The sequence below is a fragment of the Mauremys reevesii genome, linkage group 1 (genome assembly GCF_016161935.1).
Source record: "Mauremys reevesii isolate NIE-2019 linkage group 1, ASM1616193v1, whole genome shotgun sequence".
Classification (NCBI taxonomy): Eukaryota; Metazoa; Chordata; order Testudines; family Geoemydidae; genus Mauremys; species Mauremys reevesii.
This window is the reverse complement of record NC_052623.1, coordinates 154,119,437-154,136,685: the sequence shown is the minus strand read 5'-3', so window position 1 is coordinate 154,136,685 and position 17,249 is coordinate 154,119,437. Positions and strand designations below refer to the sequence as shown.

At 45.0% G+C, this 17,249-nt stretch overlaps 1 protein-coding gene across 6 annotated transcripts in view; it reads right to left on the bottom strand.

Moving 5' to 3' along the window:
• SYTL5 (synaptotagmin like 5) overlaps positions 1 to 17,249 on the bottom strand; it is a 186,418-nt gene that overhangs the window by 152,167 nt on the left and 17,002 nt on the right. For 4 of the 6 annotated variants that reach the window (XM_039546594.1, XM_039546480.1, XM_039546603.1 and 1 more), the window contains exons 2-5: positions 14,589 to 14,645; positions 13,868 to 13,929; positions 4,161 to 4,242; positions 2,294 to 2,352 (exon numbers count right to left, since the gene is read on the bottom strand). The gene's annotated coding sequence lies outside the window, so the exon portion shown is untranslated. Of the gene's footprint in view, positions 1 to 2,293; positions 2,353 to 4,160; positions 4,243 to 13,867; positions 13,930 to 14,588; positions 14,646 to 14,738; positions 14,786 to 17,144; positions 17,204 to 17,249 lie in introns of those variants that run through there. The other 2 variants (XM_039546499.1, XM_039546484.1) reach the window with 2 other exon arrangements.

Here is a 17,249-nt window from a genome sequence, read left to right as displayed (position 1 = left end):
ATTATGATCATCTAGTCTGACCTCCTGCAAGATGGCCAAGTTCTTGTTAGACATCCCTAATGCATAAACTTACACTTCTCACTATTGAATTTCATCCTGTTTACTACTCTCCAGTTTACAAGGTCCCAAATCTACTCTTGGTTCCCAGGTCAGCAATAAATAGATTGAATCCATGACATAGTCCTTTGCAGTAGGTGCTGTTATGGCTCCATGACTCAGGTTCAGAGCCAGAAACTGACTCAATACCCTGTCACTCAAATCACCACCAATATTGGTAAACTGGGACCTAAATACAGGATCAATTGACAAGTGTAGCCACAGCTGAAGGGCTAATTAGAGGGGAAGCAACCCCAGCTGCTGGGGGCTGATAAATAGAGAGGAAGCAAGCCCTGGGGTGAAGAGCTAGAAGGAAGGTGCTAGCACTGTGCTGTATGCCTGCCCTGGGGATGTTTATACTGCAGTTAAAAACCCATGGCTGGCCTGTGCTAGCTGACTTGGGCTTGGTCCAAGGGACTGTTTAATGGCGGTAGAGACATTTGGGCTCAAGCTGGAGCCTGGGCTCTAGGACTCTGCCAGGTGGGAGGGTCCCACAGCTAGAGCCTGAGCCTGATGTCTCCACTACAGGTAAATAAGCCCTTTAGTCTGAGCCCCATGAGCCAGAGGCATCTGGTGTAGGCCCACTGGGGGTGACTAATTGTAATGTAGACATACCCTCAGAAGTAAGAGGGGAGCTGGCTGGGACTTGTAAATAGCACTACATGCAATGACTTGCTAGAATAGTATAATAAAGCCTGGTGGTGGTGCAGGTAGCCTGGAGTGAGAGTGGGCTGCACCTAAGGTGAGAGACTCACAGAGGACTTTCCTCTGACAGGCACGATGGGGTAGCTGCTTAGATTGTCCCACAATTCACTCCTAAAAACAAGATCAGCTGAACTGGCTACAAATTGAAGGTGGCAGTTATCTCTTCACAGACATCTTTTCTGCCATTGCAACCACTTAGAGTGCTGTGTGTGGATGCAAAGCATGGCTGCAATAGCAGAAGAGATGGCTGTGAAGCGATAACTGCAATGTTCAGTTTGTAGACAGTTCAGCTGACCAGGGCTGGGGTTTGGGGGAAGGGGTCAGGTGGGGATGGGGCCTGGGGCAGAGTGGGGGAGAATTGAGCACCCCCAGGGTCTGGAGGAAGCAGGCCTGGATTAACCAATGTGTGCTCAGTGTACTTGCCTGGGGCCCTATGTCAGCCCCCTCCCCTCCCCTCCCTTCAACCTCTGGGGGGGGGAGAGAAACCCTTGTGTGGTGCTGTGTACCTGTACACTCAGTCGCAACTCAGGTTTGGCCTGATTGAGTGGTGCTGTGACCTGGCTGGTGCTTGGCCCTCCCACTTCTACCATAACCGCTGAACCAGGGCTGGCTCCAGGCACCAGCGAAGGAAGCAGGTGCATGGGGCAGCCAATAGAAAGGGGCATCAGTCCATCAATTATCAGGGCAGTGCTCCACTTTAGTGTTTGGCAGCAATTCGACGGTGAATTCTTTTCTCCGTGTCTTCCTCTTCGGCGGCAGCTCAATCGGTTTGTTCTTTTCTTTTTTTTTGCCTTTGCCGCTTGGGGCGGCAAAAAAGCTGGAGCCAGCCCTACACTGAACCATCAGAAGGTTTGCTGCACTGCTCCAGAAAGTCCAACATCTCAAACTCCAGTTGAAAGTCTCTGTTCTGGCAGCGGCACACTGAAGTTTTGCCTAGGGCAGCATTATTCTTGCATTTCAAATGCTGTCTAGTTTAAGGAAGGCAGGGCAATTTCCATAGTGTGAGGGGCTCTGCAATTCTTTATTCTGAGCCTCGTTATGAGTCAGATGAAATCTAAAGTAAGAAGATACAGCCCTGCTCTCTTTCCTGTAACAGATTTACATTTTTAAAAGTCAAATATCTAGAGTCCTATGTATACTATGTGAATGGGATATTACATGTCAAAGCTAGAAATGAAAAGGAAGTTTGATCTGTAATAATTAATTCTGTCTGCCTATGGCAAGAGCATTTGTCAGTGAAGAGATTCATATAAGCAGATATTTATAAAAAGCTTTTGAATATAAAATTCGAATGTATCTTTTCTTTTTTAAGGGAAAGATAAATCTTACACAGATAAATATTCATCTGAAATAGCAGCAACACGTGTGTGCTCACCTTTTGTACATTTGACAGCCAGGGATCCACTTACTTTCTCCTGGTTTCCATTTATCCACATTTATAAACCTATTTAGGAAGGATCAAGTGGGCAAAAGGGGAAGAGAGTGGCATTACCTGTTTGAGTCACTGGCACCTTGGACGAAAGTCATCTTGAATGCTTATAGATCAATGTCCTAACAAATAAAACACAAAATGAGGTACTAGCTGGTGCCTGTTACAGACCACCAAATCACACTAGAACAGTATGACAAGCTCCATAAGCACCTATCCATGATGGGGTGGGGGGCAGAGGGGAGAAGAGCTGCATTATAATGTGGGATTTCAAGCTTAGTGATAAACTGGAGGTCTCATGCTGCCAGTATTGAAACATCCTCAGAATTTCTATGTATAGGAAATTGTCATTTATTAACTCCAAAAATTGCTGCATTCAATATAGCAAAATTCTATTTCAGACCTCATCTTGACACAAGGAGAGGAACTGATCACAGAACTCAAAGTTAGTGGTAGTTTAGGAACAAGTAATCATGACTCAATCACATTTGTTATATGCAAACAGAATATAGTCCACACCCATTTTTTTTATATTACACACACACACACACTTTTATACTTTGTGCAACTGGCACTCTTAAAGCTGAAAACAGCTATGAGCTAAGTCATTTGTGAGCAAATGGAAACAGGAAAATGTGAATGATAATTGGGAACTATCTATCTAAGAGCATTTTACTAGACCCACCCCCCAAAAAAACACCATCCCACAACTGAGGAAGATTCATTGATTCCAAGGCTAGAAAGGACGACTGTGATCATCTACTCTGACCGCTTGCATAATACAGGCCATAGAACTTCCCCCAAAATAATTTCTAAGGAGTATTTTAGAAAAAACATCCAATCTTGATTTAGAAATTGCCAGTGATGGAGAATCCACCCAACCCACTAAATCAACAGTGCTGCATCAATCACAGGAGTGCCAACTTAGCTGGTAATGTAGACACGTCCATAGCTTCCACCTCTCAAGAAGGTGGATCACCACACCGACAGGAGAAGCCTTCCCGTCAGCATAGATAGCATCTTCACTAAAGCGTTACAGTGCTGCAGCTGCAGCAAAGCAGACAAGCCCTTAGCATTCATCTCCCAAACCTCTTTAGCCAACACCAGATGCAAAGTCTCTCTCTCTCTCTAGCATTTCCAGGGTCACACTGTACTTACCGGCCCCTGCTTGGCTTTTGCTTCTTTTCTTCTCACTCGCTTTGTTCTTGTCTGTGACAGTCTGCCTGTGTTCTCTCCTACTCCCACACCCCTACCCTACTACACAATACTCAGCCCAAAAGCTCCGGGATGGATTCTCACACACCTTTTGTCTTAGGTATAAGTTTATGTTTACAGTAGTTAATTGAAAGGTGAGTTCATACCTATCAACTTCAACGGGGTTTTAATCCAACTCATACAAGGTTTCACCCAGCTCATAAAAGTATTTTTAAATATCTGACCCTTAAGCAATTTTGAAAGTTTTACCCTAGGCACTTTTTCCCCAGAGAAAGACACGGAGAGAATTCAATGACACAGAATATACACACTATTAATGATGCAGACAGAGGAAGGCAGCTTTGGTAAAAGGCTTCATTTTAAAAAGAGAATTGTATTTAAATAAAGTTATCAAGTAAAAGCTTTGTCTAGAGTAATGTGGAGGTGCGGGGAACTGGGTTGCCTGCCACTGCCAGCGCTGGACCCAAAGAAAAACGACTACACCTGTTTTTTGTGCTTGCTTTTTCTAGCAAGATCTCTTCGAGAGCTACATTCTGAAGTTAAGAGGATAAAGAGAAATGATAGCTTTGTGTTTAAGGAACTGGAATTGGACTCAAGAGATCTTGTTACAATTTTTGACTTTGTTATATGCTGAGAATTAAGCAAATACTATCTGAGTTGCTTCTTTAAATAACTAACGAAAATTCTTTCAGTTACTAAATTTCATACAACTTACATTAACAAGGGTGCCTGGCAAAGTGTCCTGTAGGAAGCAGACTGAATTCGTATGGGAGGTTTAATATCTGTTGAAACTGCTCCTAAAGGAAAACAAGAAATTATTACTGAACAAACAGTGGAATTCTGGGACTTGGGGTCAAACTCCCGAAATCCCATGATTCTGCTCCCTCCATCCTGTCGTTCCTCTCTTCCAAGGTGGGCTAGAGTCATTTCTGAATTGCCGTAGGCCAGCATGGACACAACAATGCTCCATGCCAGCAATGACGAACATGCGAAGGCTGTTTGGGCTTTATTTGAGCTCTTGGTGCTGGGGGGGCTTTGGATTCAGGGCTGGCTCCAGGAGCCAGCTTCCCAAGCAGGTGCTTGGGGCAGCAATCTGCAAAGGGCAGCATTCCATGTGTTTTTGCCCCCAAGCAGTGCACCGAATTGGCGCCTTGGACGGCGGGGGCAGTCCGTGTGCCCTTAGGGCGGCACGCATGTTTCCGTGGAGGCGCAATTTGGCGGCAGCTTCTATGTTCACCTGTCCTGTTCAGCTAGCTGAAGACAGAAGCTGCCACCGAATTGCCACCACTGCGGAAATGCACAAGCCGCCCTAAGGGCACACGGACTGCCCCCGCCATCCACGACGGCAATTCGGCGCACTGCTTGGGGCGGCGAAAACAGTAGAGCCGGCCCTGTTTGGATTTCAACCACCAAACAACAGATGCAGCCACAGCACTGAGCCCTGGTCTACACTATGAAGTTAGGTTGAATTTAGCCGTGTTAGGTCGATTTTATAAGCAATGCAACTACACAACTAACCCCCTTCCATTGACCTAAAGGGCTCTTAAAATCGACTGTTGTACTCCTCCCTGGCGAGGAGAATAGCACTAAAATCGACCTTCTTAGTTTGAATTTGGGGTATTGCAGATGCAGCATAGTGCAATTCAACGGTATTGGCCTTCGGGAGCTGTCCCAGAGTGCTCCAATGTGACTGTTCTGATCAGCACTTTCAACTCCAATGCACTAGCCAGGTACATAGGAAAAGCCCTGGGAATTTTTGAATTTCATTTCCTGTTTGGTCAGCGTGGCGAGCTCAGCAGCACAGGTGACCATGCAGTCTGAGAATTGCAAATTAGCTCCAGCATGGAGAGAACAGGAGACACTGGATCTGCTGCTTATATGGGAAGAAGAATCTGTGCAGGCAGAACTCCAACAAAAAAGAAGAAATGCTAATATATATGCCAAAATCACAGGGCATGGTGGAGAGAGGCTACACCAGGGGGACACAGCAGTGCTGTGTGAAAGTTAAGGAGCTCAGGCAAGCCTATCACAAGACAAAGGAGGCAAATGGTCGCTTCGGCTCAGAGCACCATACATGCCACTTCTATGATCAGCTGCATGTCATTCTAGAGGGGGACCGTACCAGTACCCCACCACTGTCCGTGGACACCTGCAAGGAGGTAGTCTCAGGCAACGTGGAGGAGGATTTTGTGGATGATGATGAGGATAATGTGCAGCAGGCAAGCGGAGAATCCGTTCTCCCTGGCAGCCAGGACCTTTTCATCACCCTGGAGCCAATACCCTCCCAAGGCGGAGGCGGAGAAGGCACCTCTGGTGAGTGCACATTTGTAACTATACTACAGGGGTTAAAAGCAAATGTGTTTAATATTTGATTTGCCCTGAACAATTGGGATGCATTCGCAGCCAGTACAGCTACTGGAAAAGTCTGTTAACGTGTCTGGGGATGGAGCAGGAATCCTTCAGGGACATCTGCATGAAGCTCTCCTGGAGGTACTCTGAAAGCCTTTGCAGAAGGTTTCTGGAGAGGGCTGCCTTATTTCGTCCTCAGCGGTAGGACACTTTACCATGCCAAGCCAGTAGCAAGTAGTCCGGAATCATTGCAGCACAAGCATGGCAGCGAATGGTCCTCCGTTTTGGTCGCATTCGTGCAACATTCAGCCTTTATCTTTCTGTGTCAGCCTCAGGAGAGTGATATCATTCATGGTCACCTGGTTGAAATAGGGGAATTTTTGTAAGGGAACAGAAAAAGGACCCCGTTCATGCTGGGCTGTTTGCACTTGGCTAAAAGGGATTATCCCGGAGAATAGCCACGCAGTGGGGGGGAAGGGGGGAGCGGCATATTCAACCCAAAACCGCAGTGCCTTCCTTTAAAATGGCAAACCCAACTGGCATTGCTTGCTATGGGAAAGGAGAGTGCTGCAGTTTGAAACCAATCCCACATGTTATGAACGTGGAAGAAGCCAACCCCGCATACCCTTTGGCTTACCATGGCTGCCTGGAAAGCAAATTCTGTTGCCCAGCTGTGTGTGATGTGTCACCATGCCGGCAGGCACTCAATATAAAAGGCAAAATATGACCTTGTACCTAAAGCACATGTGCTGTCTGCTGTGAATTGCTTTATTCACTGTGAAAGTCTCCCTTTTATTCTCAGAAATGTATCTTCTTAAATTTTACTCTCCCTTTTTATTCTCCCTGCAGGTGCAAATGTGTCTATGCTCCCCGTATCATCTCCTTCCCTGAGGTTATCGCAGATTAGAAGGCAAAAAAAACGCACTTGCAATGACATGTTTTCTGAGCTCATGCAGTCCTCCCGCACTGATAGGGCACAGCTGAATGCATGGAGACATTTGGTGGCAGAGGCCAGGAAGCATTCAGTGAGTGTGATTAGAACACGTAGGAGGAGATGCTGAGACTAATGGGGAGCAAACGGGCATAATCAGATGTCTGGTAGAACTGCAGGAAAGGCAACAACAGCACAGACCACCGCTGCTCCATTGTATAACAGTGGCTACCCCCAAGTTCCATATCCTACTCACCCAGATGCCCGAGAACGCGGGGTGGGAGGCTCCGGGCACCCAGCCATTTCACTCCAGAGGATGGCCCAAGCAACAGAAGGCTGTCATTCAAACAGTTTTGATTTGTAGTGTGGCTACAATAAGCAATGTGGCCTTGTCCTTCCCTCCTCCCCCAGCCCACCCAGGCTACCTTGTCTGTGATCTCACTTTTTTGTTAATAAATAAAGAATGCCTGGATTCAAAACAACAGGGACTTTATTTCCTTTGCCAGCTGTGGGTGAAGGGATGAGGGGATTGGCTTACAGAGAAGTAAATTCAACAAAGGGGGTGGTTTTGCATCAAGGAGAAACACACACAATTATCACACCGAAGCCTGGCCAGTTATGAAACTAGTTTTCAAAGCCTCTCTGATGCGCAGCACACTCTGCTGTGCTCTTCTAATTGCCCTGGTGTCTGGCTGTTCAAAATTGGCTGCCAGGCGATTTGCTTCAACCTCCCACCTTGTCATAAACATCTCTCCCTTACTCTCACAGATATTACAGAGCACACAGCAAGCAGCAATAACAATAGGAATGTTGGTTGTGCTGAGGTCTAACCTAGTCAGCAAACAGCACCAGCGAGCTTTTAAATATCCAAAGGCACATTCTACCACCCTTCTGCACTTGCTTAGCCTCTAGTTGAACTGCTCCTTACTACTGTCCAGGCAGCCTGTGTATGGCTTAATGAGCCAAGGAAGCAAGGGGTAGGCTGGGTCCCCAAGGATAACTATTTGCATTTCAACATCCCAAACAGTAATTTTCTGGTCTGGGAAGTAAGTCCCTTCTTGCAGCTATTCGAAGAGCCTGGAGTTCCTAAGATGCGAGCGTCATGCACCTTTCCTGGCCATCCCACGTTGATGTCAGTGAAATGTCTCTTGTGATCCACCAGTGCTTGCAGCACCATTGAGAAGTACCTCTTGTGGTTTATGTACTGGTTGGCAAGGTGATCCGGTGCCAAGATAGGGATATGCGTTCCGTCTATTGCCCCACCACAGTTAGGGAACCCCATTGCAGCAAAGCCATCTACTATGACCTGCACATTTCCCAGAGTCACTACCCTTGCTAGCAGAAGGTCACTGATTGCCTTGGCTACTTGGATCACAGCAGCCCCCACGGTAGATTTGCCCACTCCAAATTGATTCCTGACTGACCGATAGCAGTCAGGTGTTGCAAGCTTCCACAGGGCTATTGCCACTCATTTCTCAACTGTCAGGGCAGGTCTCATCTTAGTATTCCTGCGCTTCAGGGCGGGGGAAAGCAACTCTCACAGTTCCATGAAAGTGGCCTTACACATGCAAAAGTTTCGCAGCCACTGGAAATCATCCCACACCTGCAACACTATGCAGTCCCACCAGTCTGTGCTTGTTTGCCGGGCCCAGAATCAGCATTCCACTGTATCAATCTGTGCCCCACTGCCACCATGATGTCCCAATTGCCACATCCCATGCTTTCAGAAACATCTGTGTCCATGTCCTCATCACAATCGTCCTCGTGCTGGTGTCTCCTAGCCAGGTTCTGCACATACTGCAGGATAATGTGAGCATTGTAAACACCTCGCACAACAGCAGTGGTGAGCTGAGCGGGCTCCATGCTTGCCATGCCATGGCGTCTGCACGGATAACCAAGGAAAAAAGGTGTGAAACGTTTGTTTGCCATTGCTTTCAAGGAGGAAGGGAGGGGAGACTGATGACATGTACCCAAAACCACCCGTGACAATGTTTTTGCCCCATCAGGCATTCGGCGCGTAACCCAGAATTCCAATGGCTACCCACAGTGCACCACTCCGTGAGTCGATGCTAGCCACGGTATTGAGGATGCACTCTGCCAACCTACTGCACTTAGAGGGGACATACACGATCGACTGTATAAAATCACTTTCTAAAGATCAACTTCTATAAAATTGACCTAACTTCATACTATAGACATACCCCGAGCAACTGCTACTACACAAGCTGTTCTTGGAGTAGCTTCACACCGCACACCACCATTTCTGGGCTTGGAAATCAGCATCAATTAGCTTGAAAGGACAGTTCTGCAGACCTGGGAGGACATGCATTGGTGACAGGATTGCTGGATGGCAAATACAGCTCTTTTTGAGATCTGTGCTGAGCTCACCTCAAAGCTGCAGTGGCAGCATACTAACATGCTGTTTACCATCATTGACAAACGGGTCACCATCTAGCAACGGTCCACCCCCAAGCGTTACTGGTCTGTAGACAACTAATTCAGTGTTGGAAGATCAACTGTGAGGACACAGTCATGCAAGTGTGTACTGCTATCAGAAGGTACAGGTGCACTGGGTTATAATGCCTGGCAATGTTAATGCTTAGGACTCTCTTAATGGCTTTGCACACATGGGGTCACTACTGTAATGGGGCAACTGATGGGACCCACATACCTATCATTTGCCTTCAACATCAGGCGTCAGAGCTGAACTGAAAGGTGCTCCCTATGATGCTCCAAGGCCTGGCTGATGAGCGTGGCAGGTTCACAAACATACATGCAGGGTAGTCTGGAAAAGTCAACAATACTGGGATCTTTTGGAACTCGTGCCTGTTTATCTTAATGAATGGAGAGTTTGCCTCCAGGATCACTATGGACATTAATGGCATGCAGATTTCTCTGGTTACTATGGGAGACCCAGTTTATCCTCTGCTACACTGAACAGTGAAGTCATTTATGGTGCACTTCAACAGATGGAATAAAATGCTTAACTATCATCTCAGCAGTTGGAGAATGGCAGCAGAGTGTGCACTCAGCCGTTTGAAATCAATATGGCATTATCTTTTCATTAAGTTAGAAGCTGCACAATGATATTTACCTAGGATTATAGCTGCATGTTGTATTTTGCACAATATCTGTGAGTAAGGGAGAAAGTCTTAATGTGTGGGAGGCTGTGGTGCAGAGATTTGCTCAGCAGTATGAGCAGCCGCAAGGCATACAAGGCATTGTTAAGGACTGCTTTTGTTCTTTGAGTCTGGTGCCTGAAAGTGTACATCCAGCTATGGGGTTTTGGGGAGGAAGGAGGGAGAATTATGACCACTGAAGTTGCTTTTATGGATGCTGGAAGTGGCACATTTGGTTACTCTATTTTATACCATCTGTGCTTTTATAAGAACTTAAGACACTGCTGTTAAGTTGAAAATTTGTGGGTTATGTGTACCATCCATTGCAGGTGCTTTGGGACTTAATGTTTTTTATTGCACAAATTATTGCAATAAATAAAAACCAAAAATAAAACTTAGAAAATGTTACAAGCGTTGATCTTAGTGATTAAAACAACATCAAACAAAGCTTTAAAGTGAAAAAATGACTTTCACATACAGTGGGCTGAAGAGGGCAACACACAACAAGTCAGGGGAGGGGCCTTCTGTTCACACACAGGTGAACATCTTGCTTTTGCTTCTTCTAGGGTAGTGTATTGGCGTCACAGTTGCCACATGCGTTGGGTAGTGCAGATGTGCTGGGCTCCCATGTGGTGTTCTTACTACCTTGTGCTGAGGCTGGGGAAGTGAATGGCCTCTGGGAGCAAGGCTGCAGGTCTACAGCAGGGAACATAGGCTGGTGTTCCCAGTACCCTAGATTATCCAGGGGCTGCAGAACATGACTGGCTCTGGTTGAAGATGCTGGATTGTCTGCTGGCCTAACTTCACTATGCAATCCAACAGAATGTTCTGCCTGATCATTGCCTCCAGGAGTCCCTGTCTTTCTCCGCAGCGTCTTTCATCATGGCAACACTGTCTCGGGCCAGTTCAATGCTGTCACTGAATAGCTGCCTGTCTTTTTCCCTTTCAGACATCAAAAATACTTCCCAGTTGTGAATAGTTTGAGGGTTTTTTGGAAAGTCTGTAAGGAAGGCTTCAGACATCTCATCCTTAGACCTATTTCTTCCCTTTCATATCGGTCAACTGCTCAGCTCTTGATAAGGGGAAGTACAGAAAACAACAAGTAGTTATTGTCTATATTAGTGCTTTTTCCATAGAAGCAATCACAGCATTTTGTTTTAGCCTCTATTTCTGAATTCCATCCCTTGAGATTCATCCCAGTCTTGGGAGGCCTCAGAAGTGATAAGTGGTGTGTACATAAGGGCTAGGTTAGGATGTTGGTATTTCTGTTCCCGATTTGGGGTTTGAAGTTTATGCTGTGCCTTGGAAATAATATGGTGCAGAAGTGAACTGGATAGCCATCCCCTCTGCATCCCCTGTAAGCAGTCCCGACTCTTGATGATGTTATACTGAGACAAGGGATTAGGAGGCAGAGGAGGCACTTATTCAAAAAAGCAAAGGGAAGACCAATGAGATACGCTGCTGTGATGTTATTCACCAAGATGGTCCCCTCAGAAGTGCTGCAAAAGCGGAAGGGAGTCACAAACTATGTCAAGGGCAACGATCATGTTACTGTTCCACTGAATGTCTATACCAAAAATCTAGCAATTTCTCAGTCTTAGATTCTGCTTTATCTCCCGGCTGACATGAAGAAAGTGCAGAGAAAAACAGATAGGGTTCTGGACTGATTGTCTGAAACCTTAACAGTTCCCGGTCTTTTTCTATGAAATGTGTAACCCTGTGAAAAGTCATTATGCTGCCTTTGTCTACCTGACTGCTGTAATGCTTAAATGGTATTTGGCATATTTTGGCTAATTGCCCTAAGATGTGTATAGCTATGCTATTCCTAATCTAATCTTCTTTCCTATATGAATTCCTATTTGCAATGCTGTTACAGGGCATATATACCTCAACTGGGAACATTAGCCTTACTACCTGTATGGGCATACAATACCTCATGAATATACCTAATGCAATACCTATGCCTACATATACCTCATATAAACTGGTCATTTAACAGGTGTTCTAACAGGATGCAATATTCCAGTATAGATAAGACCCTACATGTACAGGACACTCTTTAAAGGGACCATTTATAGCTATGGAGCTAGCAATACCTATAAATGACTCAACTAAGAACGCTCTTATTTAATAAGCATTTAATTATCCAGGGTGTAATTAGCAAGCCACCAGTTTTCTTTTAATATTATTAAAAACAGCTCTTAACAATACATATGCATGATGGGACAGATCCTGCACTCCTTATGCAGGCAGGATTCTCATTAGACTTCTGGCTGAGTAAGAAGTACAGGATCTGCCCAAACATGGCGAAGAAAGCCAGGACAGACTAATGCCAGAATTTTACTGTTTTTGTCTCTGGCAGTTTAAGGTAGCCCTTTATAGTTTAACTATAACAAACATTTTAAATAAAAAGTGATATAAAAAGTTATCCCTTGATACTTTAGCAGCATTAGCATTGACATTATACTGAATCCTCTCAAGCAGCATAGACTCTTCATAGATTGCTACCGTTCCCATATGTAAAATTATCATCCTTTCCTAACAAGTATTTACTTGATGTTACCAGAATGATTTAATAGAATCATAGATTCAAACTGCTCTGTTTATTCTCTGCATTTATGCTCTCTTTTTCTTCATTTGAATGAAGAAAGTCTGTAGTGCATGAAAAAAAAAAGTTCAAGGATCTACTTTTGCATCATCTCTTTCTGCACAGTTCCTTTTACAGTTGACAGAGCTATACTGAACTACCCATCTTCACTTGCCAGCGTATAGTTCCCTCTAGTGTAATAAAGCAATAAGTAGCATGATCAAGCAATACACCGTGGAACAGGGGGTCAAAATATTTCTTTTCAATTTATCTGTGTTTTTGTGACATCAGTAACAGATCTAGTCATTTTCCATGACAAGAGGAAGAATTTTGACTGTTGAAATTAGTTGAATGACTGTTGAATCTCTGAGACAAATAAAATACACACTGGAAAAACAATAGCAATTGCTCAGTAGTCGGGAAGAGATAAGCACAGATGAACTAGAAGCTATTTTAATTTTATACTTTCCTACATCCTGAAAAGACTCAAAAGTGAATTTTTTTTCCAACCTTGGGGTAAATCCCCCTTCCACACTGCTGATTTCTTCTCCACAATGTGGCTCACTAGTGTATATTCTACACCTATATCTTACAGAAAACTTCTAATCTATTAGTTTAAATTCAGCAAGATGAAATGTTACCATTAGCTGTCATAGTAATAATTGATCTTAAAAAAAAAACCTAACATTTTGATTTGCTGGAGATAGCTTCAAAGCATGGAGTCTTGAGAAAGCATTGCATGAGACATTAAAGAGGTGCTGTGATACAATGAAAAAATGAAATACATTATGCTGAAAAACTATATAAGCTTCATGTGTTTTTCCATTATTCGGTTTCCATTTGTGCTTGCTCATAATGATATCTGTTTTAAACAAGGGATTTCTCCCTCATGATCAATCTTCTCCTACTCTGTCCTGCAGCACATGCCAAACCTGAAAGCTAGTTCCAGGGCAAGTGACTGAAGTCAAAATAAAATGATAATTTGGTATGTGTTTTTTATCTTTTCAAAGTGCTGTGCAAAATTAATCCACAAAATACTCATGTGAGGTGGGCAGGCATATATCAATCCTGTTAAGGAACTACAGAGACAAAACTAGGATTGGAACTCAGGAGTTCCTGACTCCCAGTCTTGAGTTTAGACCTAAATGTCTTTTTCAAATTAGAGAGAGTTAGGGGAAGAGAAGAATGATGCTACAGTGGCTTAGTCTCTCTATGTTGTGAACAAAATAAATCACAAGAGTTACAACACTGAAAAGTCTCAGTACTTCAGTACTCTAACTTGCAGTATTTTGTGCTGGTTGCCCATCCTGTCTCTCAAACAACAGATAGTGGTGACTTCCTATTTATTAGCTATTCATTGTTTTATTATGTGCAAGAATAAAAGTAAATGTCTGTATTAACCATTTTAATTAAATGCAGCAATTAGAGAACATTACCTTGCAATTCACTTTTAATACCCATCTGCAAAATGGTGACAAGGTCATGCAGATAAATTCATCTAGAAGCAGAAGGGAAAAAAAAAGTTATTGCTCCCATGAGGAAGTGCCTCATTTACAGAATTACAGGGCTCCCTAGTAGAGATAAAAATAATTGGGCTTTGTTGTTTTTAAAGCGATATTGTAAATGCCTCACTGAAACATCTTGGAAGATGTCACCATGCCTCAGTGGGTCACAGCTGAGAATACAAAATTCAGGATAGACCGCTGACAAATAGAGCAGACTCACCCCAAACTGGTGGTTATTCTATCGTTAGATTATACCAAGCCAGTAACAAAAGTGAACTTCTGTCTCACCAGACTGGTTAACAAAGAAGCCAAAAATGTAGTCTCCTTAGGCATTCCAGCCCTTGGCTCACCACACAGACAACTTTATGATGAGTGGTTACTGAAAACCAATTTAATCAAATATAGGGCCCTTCTAATCCCAAGGGACCAGCCACTTAGCCAGGTCAATATATAACTCAGATCTTATCCAATAATTATGTTGATGCCAATCCTTACTAACTAAAAACTAAAGGTTTAATAATAAAAGAAAAGGAGAGTTATAAATGATTAATAGATCATATAGATACAAGTGATTTTTCAGTGTTCATAGATCAGGATCATAGCAAGGATGGAATAAACTGCTAGCTTGCAAAACCTCTCTCCCTGCACTTACCCAAACAGGTTGGAGATCATCAGTCCTTGTTTAGAGTTTCCTTGTTAGAAATCCAGTCTAGAGAAAATGAAGACAAAAATGGATATATGTCAGGGTCCTTATATATCCTCTGCCACGTGCATGGAATTTTGCTGTCCCAGCTAAACTCACAGTCCAGGTAAATGGAAAATTACTGGGACAAGTTGGAGTCCAGGATCATTTGAGCATATCACATGCCCTTATATGCTTTGATGACTCACAGGAGTTGGTCATTGGCCCCTCGGAAACTGATGCATGGGCAGGAAGAGCTATCTGGGAGGGATGAGTTTCTTCTATGGCCCACTGGGAGAGTGAAGTGTCCTTGATGGACCATCACTACATAGCTGTCTGGTACCAATGTAAACCCTGTCTGATACATGTGTTATAGTCCTGGGTAACACCTATCAGATACAAGTCCATGACCAATATTCATAACTTCAGATACAAAGATGATACCTGGATTGACACTTACATGACATATTTTGTATAAGATTTGTTGCAATTGTATAGCAGTGTGTAGCAGAGTGGTTACCCCACTCCTGCCCTGAAGGGCTTAAAACAGCTCTGGGGGAAGGTTGTGGCTGGGAGCTACTAAGCTGGGCTGATTGGGAAGTGGCTGCAGCTGGGCCATGCCCCAATCAGGCCCAGCTGGCCCCTATAAGAGGCAGTGAGCCAGGCGCTCAGAAGTCCTTCTCTGCCTGTAGCGATAGAAGGGCCTGGCTGTAGGGTGAGAGAGACAGGGTACCTGAGTGGAGTATGGCTGGGGAAAGGCAGAAGAGCTGGGGAGCTCCAGCCTGGAAAGCCCCAGGCTGCTGCCTAGCAGAAGGCGAAGAAGTACTGGGAGTTGCAGAGGGCAGCCCAGGGGTAGGCAAAGGCAGCAGGTCCAAACCCAACCTTGCCAGTGAGTAGGCTGATACTGCAGTCTGCCCCAGGGCATGGGGCTAGACAGTGACTGGCAGTAGCCATATACTGAGGCAAGGTGGCGATAGAGGGTTGGGGGTTCCCCAGGGAGGGGAGACCCAGATCAGAGGGGCACTGCCAGGGGGCAGCACCCCAGTTAAAGGGGCACCGGGGTCCTGGGAGGGACACAGGGCCAGAGGACAGGCTGATCACCAGCCTGCAGAGGGTGCTCTGGAGCTGGAAGAGCTAATTCCCAGAAGTCACCAGCAGGAGGTGCTGCAGGGGTGAGTCCGCACCTCTACACAGTGGTAATACCAATGATGTAAATGGTCATATTCAATCATACAGCATCAAGAAGAGTCTTTCAGAATTACAGAAATGTGCCCAGGAAATGCCACCCAGTTCCAGGGGGGAAAAGATCTTAGGGACAATTTCTCATTTACATTCTGCCTATATACAGACAGCTGCAGTTTCCAAATGGTACCGGTATTTTTCACATTCATTTATTATGGAGAACTGCTATGCCCAGCTGAATAACTGATCAGTTTTTCTACCATCAAAGTACAGCCACCACTGGGAAAAATTATTCCTCTGGTTATCAGTTGAAGTCTGTAAAATGCTCTGAGATCCTTCACTATTAAAGATGCTCTATAACTGGAATATAAATACAAAAAGGCACTTTCTTTAGCACAGGAAACTCTCTTTGGGTTTTGTGCAGTATTGTGCACACTGTCAACATGTAGTAATAATAATTAATAAAAGAAAATTCTCTTTCCTGGTTGCAGGGGAGAAGAATCCTGCCCGTACAACAGGGTCACTACACAGAACACGGGGTGCTATTAAAAAGATGAACTACAAAGGGAGAAGGGTTCCATAAACTTTTATGCTGCTTTGTGACATATGAAGACGACCTGAAAGGATTTCCCCCCCCCCCTTTCTTAAAAACTAAAAATTCAAGTTTTCTCTACCTGGAAACTCTGTTTATGACTACTGAAGGGATTATGAAATTACAGAGAAAAAAATTGAAAACTGAGGGTTAAAGATTTTTCCTCCAGCAACTTAAGATGTTTTAACTCCTATTTAACCCTAAGGTTTAACAGGGACCGGCCATTTGTAAAGATCCCAGCCCCCAATGAAGAGACGCAAAAGCCCATACAGCATTTTTTTACCGCTTTATACAGCATTTTTCATCCCCAAGATCTCAAAGTGATTTAAGAAAAGGTGCCTAAGCATCAGCTCCAGTTTTCAGCGGGGAAGATTTAAGCACAGATAATTTAATAATTTGCCCCAAATCACACAGCCCTAACAAGTGTGGAGCCAGGAAAAGCGGCAGCCAGCCCGCCCGAGTGCCAGCCTGGTACCTTAGCCAGGAGGTCACCGTCTGTCCCCAGTGCGGCACCGGAAACCTCAGGGGTTCTCCAGCAAACCCAGGGGAGCCAGACTGGCTAGTTCTCGGGGTAAAACAGAGGGGGGGGGCTCCCCTCCCCACGCACCAATCTCATAAGCCCTTTCCAGCCTTTATTGCCCACGGCGGGGGCCGGGGGGGGGTGAGAGCAGCACACAAGCCCCTTTGCCCCCCCCCCCTTTGACAGGTCACCAGAACCCAGCACCAGGCAGCAGTGACCGACGGGCTTTCACCTCAGACACCAGCCCCTCGACTGCTCTGTGCCCATTTACTCCAGAGCAGGGGCGGCCGGGGGCGGGTCAGGAGTCTCGGCTCCGCTCCCCCGCCCCCCCCCCCCT